This window comes from Malaya genurostris, chromosome 1 (assembly GCF_030247185.1).
Source record: "Malaya genurostris strain Urasoe2022 chromosome 1, Malgen_1.1, whole genome shotgun sequence".
Classification (NCBI taxonomy): domain Eukaryota; kingdom Metazoa; phylum Arthropoda; class Insecta; order Diptera; family Culicidae; genus Malaya; species Malaya genurostris.
Window position 1 is genome coordinate 8884110 of NC_080570.1, and position 13701 is coordinate 8897810.

Below are 13701 nucleotides of genomic sequence, written 5' to 3' on the forward strand. Positions count from 1 at the left end.
TTTAAAAAGACTTCCAAAATATTTCATAAGATCTCATAAAATTTCATTAGATTTCAGAAAATTTTCGTAACATTTCAAAAGATATCAAATAATTTCATAAGATTTCAGAAGATTTCGAAAGATTACAGAAGATTTCAGAAAATTTTAGAAGATCTCAGAAGTTTTCATAAAATTTCATAAGATTTCAAAAGATTTCGAATGATTTCAAGATTTAAAAAGATTTCAAGATTTCAAAATATTTTTAAAACATTTCCATAATTTCAAAAGATTTAAGAAGATTTCAGAAGATTTCAGATTTAATAAGATTTCGAATGATTTCAAAAGATTTAAGAAGATCTCAGAAAATTTCATGAGATTTCAAAAGATTTCAAGATTTCAAAATATTTTTAAAAAAATTCAAAACATTTCAGAAGATTTCGAAAGATTTCAAAATATTTAAAAATAATATTTAAAAAAATTCAAAAGATTTCAGAAGATTTCAGAAGGTTTCAAATTGTTAAAAAATAATTCAAAAAGTTTCAAAAGCTCCAGAAGATTTCAGAAGATTTGAATGATTTCAAAAGATTTCGAATGATTTCAAAAGATTTAAAAAGATTGCCAGATTTCAAAAAGTTTCCAAAGATTTTAGTAGATTAAAAAAGTTTTCGAAAGATTCCAGAGGATTTCGGATTTCAGAAAATTTTAGGAGATTTCAGATTTTAGAAAATTTTTAAAAGATTTCAAAAGCTTTCAGAAGATTTCAGAATATTTCGGATGATTCCAGAGGAATTTCAGAAAATTTCAGGAGATTTAAGAAGATTTCAGAAGATTTCATAAAATTTCATAAAATTTCGAGATTTCAAAAGATTTTTAAAACATTTCCATAATTTCAAAAGATTTAAGAAGATTTCAGAAGATTTCAGATTTCATAAGATTTCGAATGATTTCAAAAGATTTAAGAAGATTTCAGAAAATTTCACAAGATTTTAGAAAATTTCATAAGATTTCAAAAGATTACAAGATTTCAAAAAATTTCAAAATATTTAAAAAAAAATTCAAGAAAATTCAAAAGATTTCAGACGATTTCGGAAGATTTCAAAATATTTAAAAATAATGTTTAAAAAAAATCAAAAGATTTCCGAAGATTTAAGAAGATTTCAGAAGATTTCGAAAGATTTCAAAAGGTTTCAAAAATATTTAAAAATGATTCAAAAAATTTCAAAAGCTTCAGAAGATTTGAATGATTTCAAAAGATTTCGAATAATTTCAAAAGATTTCAAAAGATTTCGAATGATTTCAAAAGATTTCAAAGATTTCAAGGATTTAAAAAGATTGCAAATATCTCCAAATGTTTTCCAAAGATTTTAGAAGATTTCAAAAGTTTTCGAAAGATTCCAGAGGATTTCGGATTTCAGGAAATTTTAGGAGATTTCAGAAGATTTTAGAGAACTTTAGAGGATTTCAAAAGCTTTTAGAAGATTTCAGAATATTTCGGATGGTTCCAGAGGATTTCAGATTTCAGAAATTTTAGAAGATCTCAGAAGTTTTCAGAAAATTTCATAAGATTTCGAAAGATTTCAAAATATTTCAAAATATTTTTAAAAAATTTCCAGAATTTCAAAAGTTTTCAGAAGATTTTAGAAGATTTCATATCAAAAGATTTCAGAAGATTGAGGAAGATTTCAGAAGATTTCAAAAGATTTCAAAAGATTTCGAATGATTTCAAAAGATTTAAGAAGATTTCAGAAAATTTCACAAGATTTTAGAAAATTTCATTAGATTTCAAAAGATTTCAAGATTTCAAAATATTTTTCAAAAAATTCAAAACATTTCAGAAGATTTCGGAAGATTTCAAAATATTTAAAAATAAAATTAAAAAAAATTCAAAAGATTTCAGAAGGTTTCAAAATATTAAAAAATAATTCAAAAAGTTTCAAAAGCTTCAGAAGATTTCAGAAGATTTGAATAATTTCGAAAGATTTCGAATGATTTCAAAAGATTTCAAAAGATATCAAAAGATTTCGAAAGATTTAAAAAAATTAAAAAAGATTGCAAAAGATTTCAAAAAGTCTCCAAAGATTTTAGAAGATTAAAAAAGTTTTCGAAAGATTCCAGAGGATTTTGGATTTTAGAAAATGTTTAGAGGAATTCAAAAGCCTTCATAAGATTTCAGAATATTTCGGATGATTCCAGAGGATTTCAGATTTCAGAAAATTTCAGAAGATTTCAGAAGATTTCAGAAAATTTCATAAGATTTCAAGACTTCAAAAGATTTCGAATGATTTCAAAAGATTTCATAAGATTTAAAATTTTTTAGGAGACTCTAGAAGATTTTAGAAGATTCCAGATTTTAAAAAGATGTCAAAAGATTTCAAAAGATATCCAAAGATATCAAAAGATTTCATAAGATCTCATCAAATTTCATAAGATTTCAAAAGATTTCGGATGATTTCAGGTTAAGGCTTCAGTTTTTAGTATTCAGGTTTCCAGTTCCAATATTTAGTTGCAGGATTTTAAGTGTCCGATTTAAGGTTTCAGACTCCAGCTGTCAGTTTTTAGGTTTCATTTTCAGGTTTTAGTTTTAAGATTTCAAGTTTATAGGTTTAGGCTTTGAGTGATGAGGTTTTGAGTTACGGAACTTAGGTTACAGGTTTCAAGTTTCAGTATTTAAGTTTCAATTTTCAGTTTTTTTTTGTTCTCAAAATTCTGGTTTCAGCATTCCATAGGTTTTAAGTTTCAGATAGGTTTTAGTTTTCAGATTTTTATATTCAGGTCTCATGTTTCCGATTACAGATTTCCGTTTTTAGGTCACACATTACAATTATTAGCTTCCAATAAATAGATTAAAAACTTCAGATTTTGGACGTAACCTTTCCGTTTCCAATACTCAAGTTTCAGTTTTCGGGTTCCAAAGTTTTGATGTCAGGTTTTTCAGCTATTTCCAATTATTTAACATCTGAATATTTTTTCATAACAAATCGGCCATACACCAATTTCCGCCATAATTGTTTCCATCATTTGCAGGATTCCGACATCATAAATCATTTTCTATTTTACCTTGGGGCCAAATTTGCACTGCTCTGCTCAAGTGAAGAAAAAAAAAAAACTACCGAACCGCTCTTATTTTGACATAAGAGCGGATAACTAAAACGAGAGTGATTTTTAGTCTTTGATCGATGAAATCAACCTTGGAACCAAAATTCGTGCAACCTTTTCCCGTACGTTGACTGCTTGCTGTTTGACCCGGGTTATTATCCGAAAATCAATTTATTAGAAGAAAAAAAAACCGCCTATGAGCTGAAATCGGATGGAAGAAGGATGGGCAGCGCAGCAAAGTAAAACCGAGGCTCTCGTCGCAATCCGCGTGTAAAGTTCGTCTCTGTTGGTGGCATCGAAGTCCATTTTCTCACACTCCCCAGCGCTTGCTGCTGGTGGTGACTTTTCAGGTGCTTCTACGCGAAGAGCCTTGTAGGCTCCAGAAGGACGGTAACCTCTCTTTCGGGCAGATTTGGATTTCATTGTTTTGCTAAAGACAATCCTCCTCCCATCGTCCAATTTGCTTAAATTGACTCATAAATCATCACCCGAAGGTCACGGAGGAAGGATGAAACAGAACAAATGACGGCCGCGTTACGCCCTTTGGGAGCGTTCAACCGGAAAATGATTCTTTTTGTGGCAGAAAAGGTTGGAACACAGTTTAATCACTGTTATTAGCAACTGTTAGCAATTAGCATAAAACTGACGAGAAGAGGCTAGTCCATTGTTGCCATCAATTTCTTATCTTGCTCTAATACGAACAGCTGGCATGTGACGTTTTGCATCCAGAACGCAGCAATTTCTATCCCGGTTTTAGATTAGATTCACGTGCCTCCAGGCCTGAGTGAGCTCACCCACTGCATTGGCACGTGATAAATGGTCTCCGGTTCCAGGTGAATGCGTCAAATGGTCACAAATGAACTTTTCGCCAAAAAGCAGCCGTAGTTCGACCAAACAAAACTCGCACACCTTATGACGGAATGACGTGTAAACGCACCATAAAAAAAATCCAGCGACCATCAACTGTAGAGTGTATAATTATCGAACTTGCCGGCTTGCTTCGGTTATAATTGGATTCGAACTGGCATACGAATAATAAGCAAAAGCCAACTACTTGGTTGCTCGAAAACGTTGGGGGGGTGTTAGTTTGTACGATGCGTAAATTTTCGCCCAACAAGCCGATCCCAGTTAGCCAGGTTTCGGTAATTACAGGTTGCAGGAGGAAATTTGAAAAACGAACGCTACGCTTTTCGTGATGTATGCGCTTGAAAAAATATACGCACCTACAGCGGAAATAGGTGAGTAGGATGATTCACTGTTACGGATTTCTGGAGGAATGAATCGCCTGTAATCAATTACTGATTGGTTTCGTATGGCCATTTTGTCAGATAAGGGGTTTTGTTTTGATCGCGCGCGCAACGATCGATTGTTTATTTTTGTAATGAAGACCCTTTTACCGAAATTAGATTTGAGCTTCCAGCTTCAAGATTTTTTGCCAATCCCCCCACGAAGGAAAACCAAACCCGTCGCTTTTCGCTTTCTTAGTCCTACAGACACGGTTCTGCGCAACTTTCACAAATCTCGTGATCGTCTACCATAATTTACGACTGCCCGTTCACTTTGTGTTCCCGTTCCAGATCAGCTCCCATCCGGAGCACAAGGAAGCAAAACTCCGAGTCCCAGAAGAACAAAAAGCCCATCAATTTTAGCTTCTCTGTCACGCTTGAGCTATCCCCGTCTCTCGTCCTCTCGTCTTCAACCTCCGGTTCAGGTCCGGTTTCTTTCCTTCGTCGTCGTCGTCGTTTTTCGCGTTGGTTTCGCGCAAAATTCTTCCACCGGAGCCCTGTCGGGTTCTTGTTGTTCTGCAATTACGTTCTTCTTGTTCCATTCTATCGGTGCTGCTGCTGCTGCTGGTGGTGGTGGTGGTGGTGGTGGCAGTGGCCGGAGTCGGTAGCTAGCCCATCATCCAGCAGTTGCATCGCCAGCGGAACGGGTTTCGCCTGCCGATTTTGGGTCCGAATGGTGGTTATTAAATAATCGAGTTTTGCGGAGATGTTCGGTAGGTTGCAGAATGATGACTTACCAGAACAGAAGAAGTAGGAGAAGAGGGGGAGAATGCTGACTTTCTAAAAAATAAAATTGTATTCTTGAGAACACGGATGACAGCCTCGGGTTTGTTGGGGGCTATGGTTGTCGAAAGTCCTAAGCATGTCGCTCGTTATCGGTATGGCATTTTTCAGTTTTTTCGACTTTCTATAATTGCTCTTATTATTTTTTGTCACTTTTAGAATCTTGCTAGACTTTATTTTCATCACCTCTAGAGTTCTGAAATAATTTATTAATTGCATTTTGAACGCTACTATCAAGATTAATATTTGCCGCTTCTTTGAAATTCTTTACTTTAGAACTAACCGAGTTCTATCTTAAATTTTAATTTATTTAGCACTAGCGGAAAAAAATTGGTGGTTTCCAACCTATTGCGGACCACAGCTGCTCTACGATAAACGATTTTTTTTGTTTTCCCATTTTCGGTAAAAATATAGAAGACCGATGGTTTGCCGACACGCGAACATGCTTACATTGTCCATGTGATAAAAAACTTTAAATTTACACCGCTAACTCCTAACATATCAGTGGGTGTCATTGGAATGCGTGAACTAAAATCCTTTTCACATATTTCCTGCACTATCTTCACATGCTCATGTACTTTCCGTGATTGTTCCAATATTTTCTGCATATGTTTATGTATCTTCTGTTCCAGGTCCTAAGCTTTCTGCACCTGTTCCAGTACATGGTATTTGTTCCTGTGTTGCACTTGTTCATACACTCTCAGCACTTGTGTTCTAGTATTTTCTGTACTTGTTTCTCACATTTCTGTACCTGGGTTAGAATGCGCAAAATTTAAAAAAAAATTTTTTTCGTTCAAGTGTTGATAATTTGGATCTATTTTATCTTTAAAATGACTTTCTTGAGCTTGAGCGACCACCCCTGGTTGCTACTCCGTTACTGATCGGGATTAGCTAAAATTGAACTAATTTGAAAAACTATCGCGTGACGAATAAAAACTTCCCAATTTTTATCTACATGAAATTAGCTGCTACAAAATAAACTAGTGAATCGGATTTAGGCAAAATAGTTGATTCATTGTAGTGAAATATTCTAAAAAATTTTATAAACTCATTTCAAATCACCGAACAAAGGTCAACCGATTTCACGCGCGACTTGATTTCTTATTGTTTCCGCTTTATGATTTTAATTATTTATTAAAATAATAATTGGTTATATTGGTTGAGCTGGGCAGCCGACTACCGAGAAAAAATTATTAATTTATCAAACAGACAAGTATTTTTTTACTATTTATTCTATATACCAATATATGGCATCTCTGTTATTAACTTTCTAATATTAACGAAGTTGCGCAATAGTTGGTTTTTATCATTCAATTAATAATCTTGAAAGTCAAGCAATAACATGGAAGAAGAAAAGATACCAAATAAAACCGCAAATTGATAAGTTGAATGAAGAGATAATTTAGTAAAATAGAGTAATCAGAAGTGAAACGTTGAAAATATCTGACAACTGAAAGGAAAATGAAACTCCTGTATTTGTCCCCTTTCACGACATGGAAACAGGAACCGGAGTCCGGAGAAAGATAATAGGTACTATAAATCTCCTAGTGGACCCCAGCTCCTGACAATTTGGTCCTATTTGATCATTAAAATGACTTTCTGATGAAAAAAAGTCGAAAAAAAACTTTTTTCGTAGAAGTTATAGTAAAATTAAACTTTCCGTCGAATTTTTAATAAAGTCCATGCCATTCTTGAAAAACTAAACATATTTGAATGAAACTTTCACAGATCGTGAAAAAACTTAAATTGTAAGAACATTACAAAACAACTCGTATTTTTTTAAACAATTTTCAGAAACGATTGATTTTTTTCAACGTTTTCAAAAATTGAGAAAAATATATCATGATACAATAGAACATCGTAGAATTTAAATCCGTTGAAAAAATTGCGGACCAGCAGTTAATTCAAAACTTATGACGAAAATTAAGACTCCCGGTGTTTTTTTTTTTTGTACCGCCGAGTGTTGTCAACGTTTTGTCAATCAATTGTTTTCAAAAATTGTATAGAAAAAATATTAAAAAAATTTTTTTTGAAGCTAAGGGTTTAAGTTTATTCTGTTATCTACGACCTGTAAAAGTTTCATTCAAATATGTTTACTTGTTAAAGAATATCATCATTTTATTAAAAATTTGACGAAAAAATTACTTTTACTACAGTGGCGTCTCGTGACAAAATTTACGGGTTGTGCACTGCTTATATGGTATGATATCAGAACCGTTTCGACGTTGCAACTGTGACAGCAATTTGTTTTCAACAACCATAAGCATTAGCCACTGTACCCTCTCCTGAAAATGTGCATACAAGTTCTCACAGAACCTATTTGACCAGTTGTGCAGTGCACGAGTTGCACATGAGGACGAGACGCCACTGATTTTACTATAAGCTTAAAAAAAATTTTTTTCGGTGTTATTTTAATGATAGAAATAGAACTAATTTATCAATATTTGAACACATTTTTTGGGTGATTTTGCGAACTCTGACCCACCTATTTCTGTACATTCTGTACTTTTTTACTAGCAGAATTTGACATTAGTACGCCTCTTTATGTAATTCAGTATATTTTGTATTTTTTTTGCATTACTGGTTTTTCGACTCCGCAGATTATTTATTCAACATTCTAATATTTTTCGACTTTTTAAGCCTTTCAGCATTTCAAGGAGGGCGCTCTATGAGCAATCGTTTTTTCATTTACACAGAGGTCTGTTTTTATGGGGCTTTTACGCGTCTTTTTTACATGGATTTCCGAAGTTACGCGAATTCTCAAAGTTTTCCGGTTTTCTTGTTTTGTCTTAGAACTACATGAAGCGTCGAGATCTGGTATTATTCCGATATTTATTTTAAGTCAACTTTCTGACACTTGAAAAGAATTCGATTTAAACATAAAATTTTTTACTGAATTTACCAGATGCATGTATGAGACATTTGTTGGCATCAAAAAAAATTTCGATCTCGGAAATCTAAAGCGGCCCTTAACGAGAATTATTATTGTCATTTTGTAATGACATTCCAAATTTGTATGGAGAATTAATCATGACTTTCATTAAAAATGACATTACTTTTTAGTAATAACACTTTAAATGATCGTGTAAGGGCCGCTTTAAAGTCCGTTGTTTTTTTCCAAAGAAAAAATTTTTCTTCGGATTACACAATATCGCAATGTTTAATACATTTCTAAGACTCAAAAATTTTCCAAGTCCCAAAGTCGATTTAAAAAAAAAAAGAATTTTTTTTGTGATGCATTTCTAAGATACTTGCATAAAAAAAAAATTCCGGTTTTTTACTCGGTACGTATCTTTCGCGTAAAAAGATATTTCAATGTATTGTTTTAATCGATTGATATTGATATCTGAGAACATAACATCAAAGTCGTGCTTTGAATATTTTCGAAGATACTGATCTTTGAATTTACTCGCACCAGGCCATACCTTTGAAGCACAGAAACTTTAAACTTAATCGACACAAATCTTCGTTGTTTTTTTTTTCATTTTGTAAGACGTTGCGCAGTGCAGTGCGTGAATTTTGAGTATGTATTGAATTTTATCCGGATCCGACTCCGGTTCCGGAGTCACGGGCCGAAGAAAATAAAAATTTGATTTTTTTCGTACTTTCGGGACGTCACACAGTGGTCAAAAACTGGAAAAAGACGGTCAAAAGTCTGTACTGACTTTCACTGATTTTTGAGAGCTAACGTGTCTTCGAAGAAGTTTTACAAGATTATATTACGCTTCTTTTGAAAGTGGCACCTTAATTTTTTTAAGGGGGTAGCACCAATTTCGAATGAAAATAATTTTTTTTCACAAAAAAAAATTTTTTTTCTATCTTTTTTGTGAAGAAAAAAACATTTGGAGTATTTTTGCCAAAGATATAAATAGTGTAAAAAAATTATTTTAGAAGATATAGGGTAACAGAGGTATTTTGGCCACTTCATATATTTTGGCCCACCTAACAAACTATATGGATTCAATCGATCTTAGGTAACCGATGTTGCATCAGTTTGAAGCTAACCACATTAAAGTACGTATTGTGGAAGGAATTTTCAAAGATATTAAATCATTAGGTGGATATTTTTACAAAGTGGGCCAAAATAAAATCGATCCTAAAGCGGGCCAAAATACCTCTGTTACCCTATTCACTTTATTTTAAAAACATTTTTTTTGGATTTATCTACGTAGAATCTACCTCTATTATCTAAGTATCTACTACAAAGTGCGCGTAAACACGCATAAATATGCTCATACTGGTGAGCAGCTCTGAACCGATCAGTTCACTGATGGGAATCGATTCAATGTATCAGCTCATCAGCTCATTTAAATGGAACTGAAGGTTTGTTTTGAGCGCCGTTTGTTTTGAGCGCCGTTTTTCTTTCATATGCATGATCGAAATCATTGATGCACAAAGAACAATGCTATGCGAACTAACTTGTTTGCGAATTATTATTATGTCATATTTGAGAATACCTGCAAAAGTGGCATCCCTGAATGTACCTTAACCTACTGAGTGAGAGGTAAGATTTCTTATTGACAACGGCTCATTCAATCTGTTAAAGAAGGATAAATACACATTTGGAAAAAAACAAAAGCTCATACACACATTTCTTCTCATTTATAACTCGCTCTTCAAGAGCCGAAAATCCGTTCAGCTTGTAACTTGTTTCCACCTTACCAGCAGGGATGCGAGGTCATTTTTAAAAAAAATATGTGATCAAGCCAAAAACCTGTCTGTGCAAAATCTGTGTACGTTTCCCCGTTTCCGTAATAACTAATCGGAATCATTTTGGTAACCAAAAAAAAATGGTGTCACTATTTCCTAACGCTCTGTAATTTTTGGTGCTAAACTGTGATCAATTTCAAAAATCTGTGATCGATTTCAGAATCTGTGAAAATCTGTGCCTGTTTTTAAATCTGTGCAAAAGGTTGAAAATCTGTGAAACACAGATTAATCTGTTGAAACTGGCATCCCTGCTTACCAGTGCGGTGGACTGGTGAGCTGCGGTTCTTTTAAAAAGAGCTGTGAGCTATCAGCTCTTTTTAAAGATTCGATTCACTGGAATAGCTCAGGAACGAATTGCCCATCTCTACGCTCACTGCAAAAGTGAGATACAGAAATAGCAGACGCGTGACGCCCTCCGTTTCTTAATCATGCATGGTTTCAGCAAGGCCATAGTGAAAATGAGTCACACGAATAGTACCTCAGGATATTCTTATTATTAAATAAATTAGATTAGGAATATAATTTCTCTAAAAGTGTTGTAAAAGTTTGCTGCATTAAGTTGCATATTTCGCTTCGGCACAAGGTTTCCTAGGAAAAAATAGGTAAAATGATGTATAACTTTTTCAGAAAAGAATAAACCTATGCATTACCTTCTACAAAATTATGGAATTTTATATTTTCTACAATTATTCTAAACGAAATATGTAAAAAAATAACTTGAAACAAGTTATGATTAGAAAACTAGTTTTAAGGGGGTTGTCATAATTCAATAACTAAAACTAACTTTGGAATGGCCTAAAAAAAAGTTCCATCGAGTTCCACTTAGAATTTTTTTTATAGTATTGGGCATATCTTTTCCTATAAATTGTGTAAAAATCAGCTGCATAAAGTTGCATATTTCGCTTCGGTGTAAGGTTTTATCATAGGTAAAAAAAGGTAAAATGTTGTATAACTTTGCCAGGAAACAACAAACCTATGCACTACCTTCAACAAAAATATGGTATTTTTCATTTTCTTCAATTATTCTAAACAAAGTATGCATTAAAAAATAACTTGAAACAAGTTATGAATAAAAAATTGATTTTAAGGGGGTTGCCACAAAAACGCTTTGTATATCCGAAATGGTGCGACCTACACTTTTGGTATATTTGACAAAGTAAATTCTTTTTAATAGTTCTAAAAGTTTGTCGACGAAAAAAAATTTCTATCTCTTCAGAAAAAAAATGGTTATATTTTTTGTCAAAGTAGGCCATGAACAATTAGGGATAGAATCAAATTACGCGGTATATATTTGTAAATAATTTCTTAAAAGCAACTAGATACATTAAAAGAACGGTTTGGCAGCTACTGATTTATGTCCACGTTTTTATTGATTCGAATCACTGTGCGACAGGTAGGACTTAAGCAAGTGACTTGTACGTAGCAAGTACTTTACGTCTGCTTAGCGGATTATGTTGACCCGCGACGTGGCATTAGCAGATTAACATAATCTGCTAATGCACTGATGAGCTGAATGCGAAACGTAAAAATAAAGAAATATTTAATGTTTTGCTTTTCTCATATATAAAGGTTATGCAATCACTGCAAAAACCGACTTTTAAACGAGTGCCACATACCATTCGACTCAGTTCGTCGAGTACGCAAAATGTCTGTGTGCGTATGTGTGTATGTGATGGTTTTTGGCACTAACTTTTCTCGGAAATGGCTGAACCGATTTTCACAAACTTAAATTCAAATTAAAGGTATTGTGGTCCCATACAAAATTTCTGAATATTATTTTAGTCCTCCGCCTTCTGGTTCCAGAACTTTGGGGTAAATTGTGCAAAATAAGTGAAAATAAGTGCTTCAACTTTTCTCGGAGATGGCTGAACCGATTTTCACAGACTTAAGGCTCAAATAAATGGTCTTGCGGTTCCATGCTAAATTCCAGAATTATTTTTAGATCCGATGTTTAGATATGTTTAGATATGTGTACTAACTTTTCTTGGAGATGACTGAATCGATTTTCACAAAACCAAATTCAAATGAAAGGTCTTATAGTCCCATGGAAAACTCCTGAATTTCATTTCAATCCAACTTCCGGTTCCGGAATCACAGCGTGATTAGTTTAGAAATTCTAATTTAAAATTACTTACTCACTTTTCTTGGAGATGGACTATTGAGGTTCTGGGAAATCGTTTAATCCAAACAATTTGCTCGGAGAACTTGAAAATCTGTGAAGTAAATTTAGAAAGTTGATATATAAATTAGAATATTTTCGATTAGATACTCGTGATCTTAAAAACTAGAATGCAGTATATCTGGAACGACTTCAAACTTTCTTGTAGTGGCGAGTCGAATATGAAAATTAATGTGAATGGATTCTTGTGAACATTTCAGAACAATATCTAGTGAAATCTAACCGACGTGTAAATCAAAGATGTTTGTAAATAACATTGCTTGAATTTACAGTTTAATCCAAAATCCCCTGTGATTTAAAAAATGGTTTTTGTGCAAACTCATCATTTCACTTTGGCACATCAAATCATAAACATGAACTTAAGAGGCACCTTTCGCCGATGATAGCGCAAATAGGTGAATAATTTGTTGCTAATAAGTTACGTTAGATTCAAATTTATTTCTCAATCTTTTTCTATTTTTCGAGTTCTTCGTTATTTATGAAATTACCGTTTCATATGAAATTACCGAAGCAAACCTCCAAAACAAGCTTGAAAACAAATCGAAACTCAGTTGATAGTTTGTTGCTTATTAGTTGCAAACTGATTACGGTAGTTTTGAATTTGTTGCTGAATTTTGTTTATTTTTTTTTCAATACTGCGCTAAGTTCATATGAAGTTAACAAAGCATACCTACCAAATAAGCTTGAAAATAAATCTAAAACCCAGTTGATAGTTTGTTGCTAAGTAGTTACTAATTAGTTACGGTAATTTTGAATATGTTGCTCAATTTTTTCAATTTTTTCGATTACTTCGCTAAGTTCATACGAAATTAACGAAGCACTCCATAAGATTGAAGGTTTTGATTTGTTTTCAAGCTTAATTGGATGAAGTGCTTTGTAACTTCATATGAACTTAGCGAAATACTCAAAGAAAAAATTAAAGAATTGGGCAACAAATTCAAAATTACCATAACTAATTAGCAACTAGTTAGCAGCAAGTTATTCACCGATAGCAAATTATATCCTTATCATCGACGAGAGGTGCCTTGCTACGTTCATGTTAATAATAAAATTGATGTTCTTTCTAATCTTCGATTCGTCTTAGATCTTTCAATGCATAGCAGTTCAAATGAACTACTGGGAAAACTTTGCAGTTCTGCTTGAACTAAATGCAAATCGCACGTGAAAGTTTATTTGAGTATCACGGTTTAAAACGATGTTTTCTGGCTATCACCGTGGGTTCAACGTGATTTGATAATCGTCTTCCACTATTTAGAGCATAGCAGCATTCTGATTACACTCAATATCGAAGTACTTCGAGTGTGCATTTTTATCCTAGCATCAACTGAAATGCTGTTTCATTTCATGAAAATCCGCAAAAACTAGCAAAATTTTCGTGACTTTGAAAATATTCTTAATCCAATGAAATTTCACAGCGGAACAGAAATTTTCCGCGTGATTAAATGAAAAATTCACCAACCGGGACAAATACGAGCGTTCTGAGTAGAACCCTCCGGGCGGCGATCGGATTCAGAATCTGGTTCCCACCAACCGAGTAAGTAGCAGCAAAAACAAAAAAAAAACATCGACGAGCATCCAAGAAATTGTCTCACAATCAAGAGCCAGTTCTTCGGAGGTAGGTAGGTAGGTAGGTAGTGCAGAACAGCAGCAACAACAACAATAAGAAAA

General features: G+C 33.4%; 1 protein-coding gene across 1 annotated transcript in view; it reads right to left on the reverse strand.

Moving 5' to 3' along the window:
• Positions 1-12044, reverse strand: part of LOC131431590 (headcase protein-like) — a 335054-nt gene extending 323010 nt beyond the window's left edge. The window contains exon 1 of the mRNA XM_058597415.1: positions 11994-12044. The gene's annotated coding sequence lies outside the window, so the exon portion shown is untranslated. The remainder of the gene's footprint in view (positions 1-11993) is intronic.
• Positions 12045-13701: the final 1657 nt, after the last annotated feature.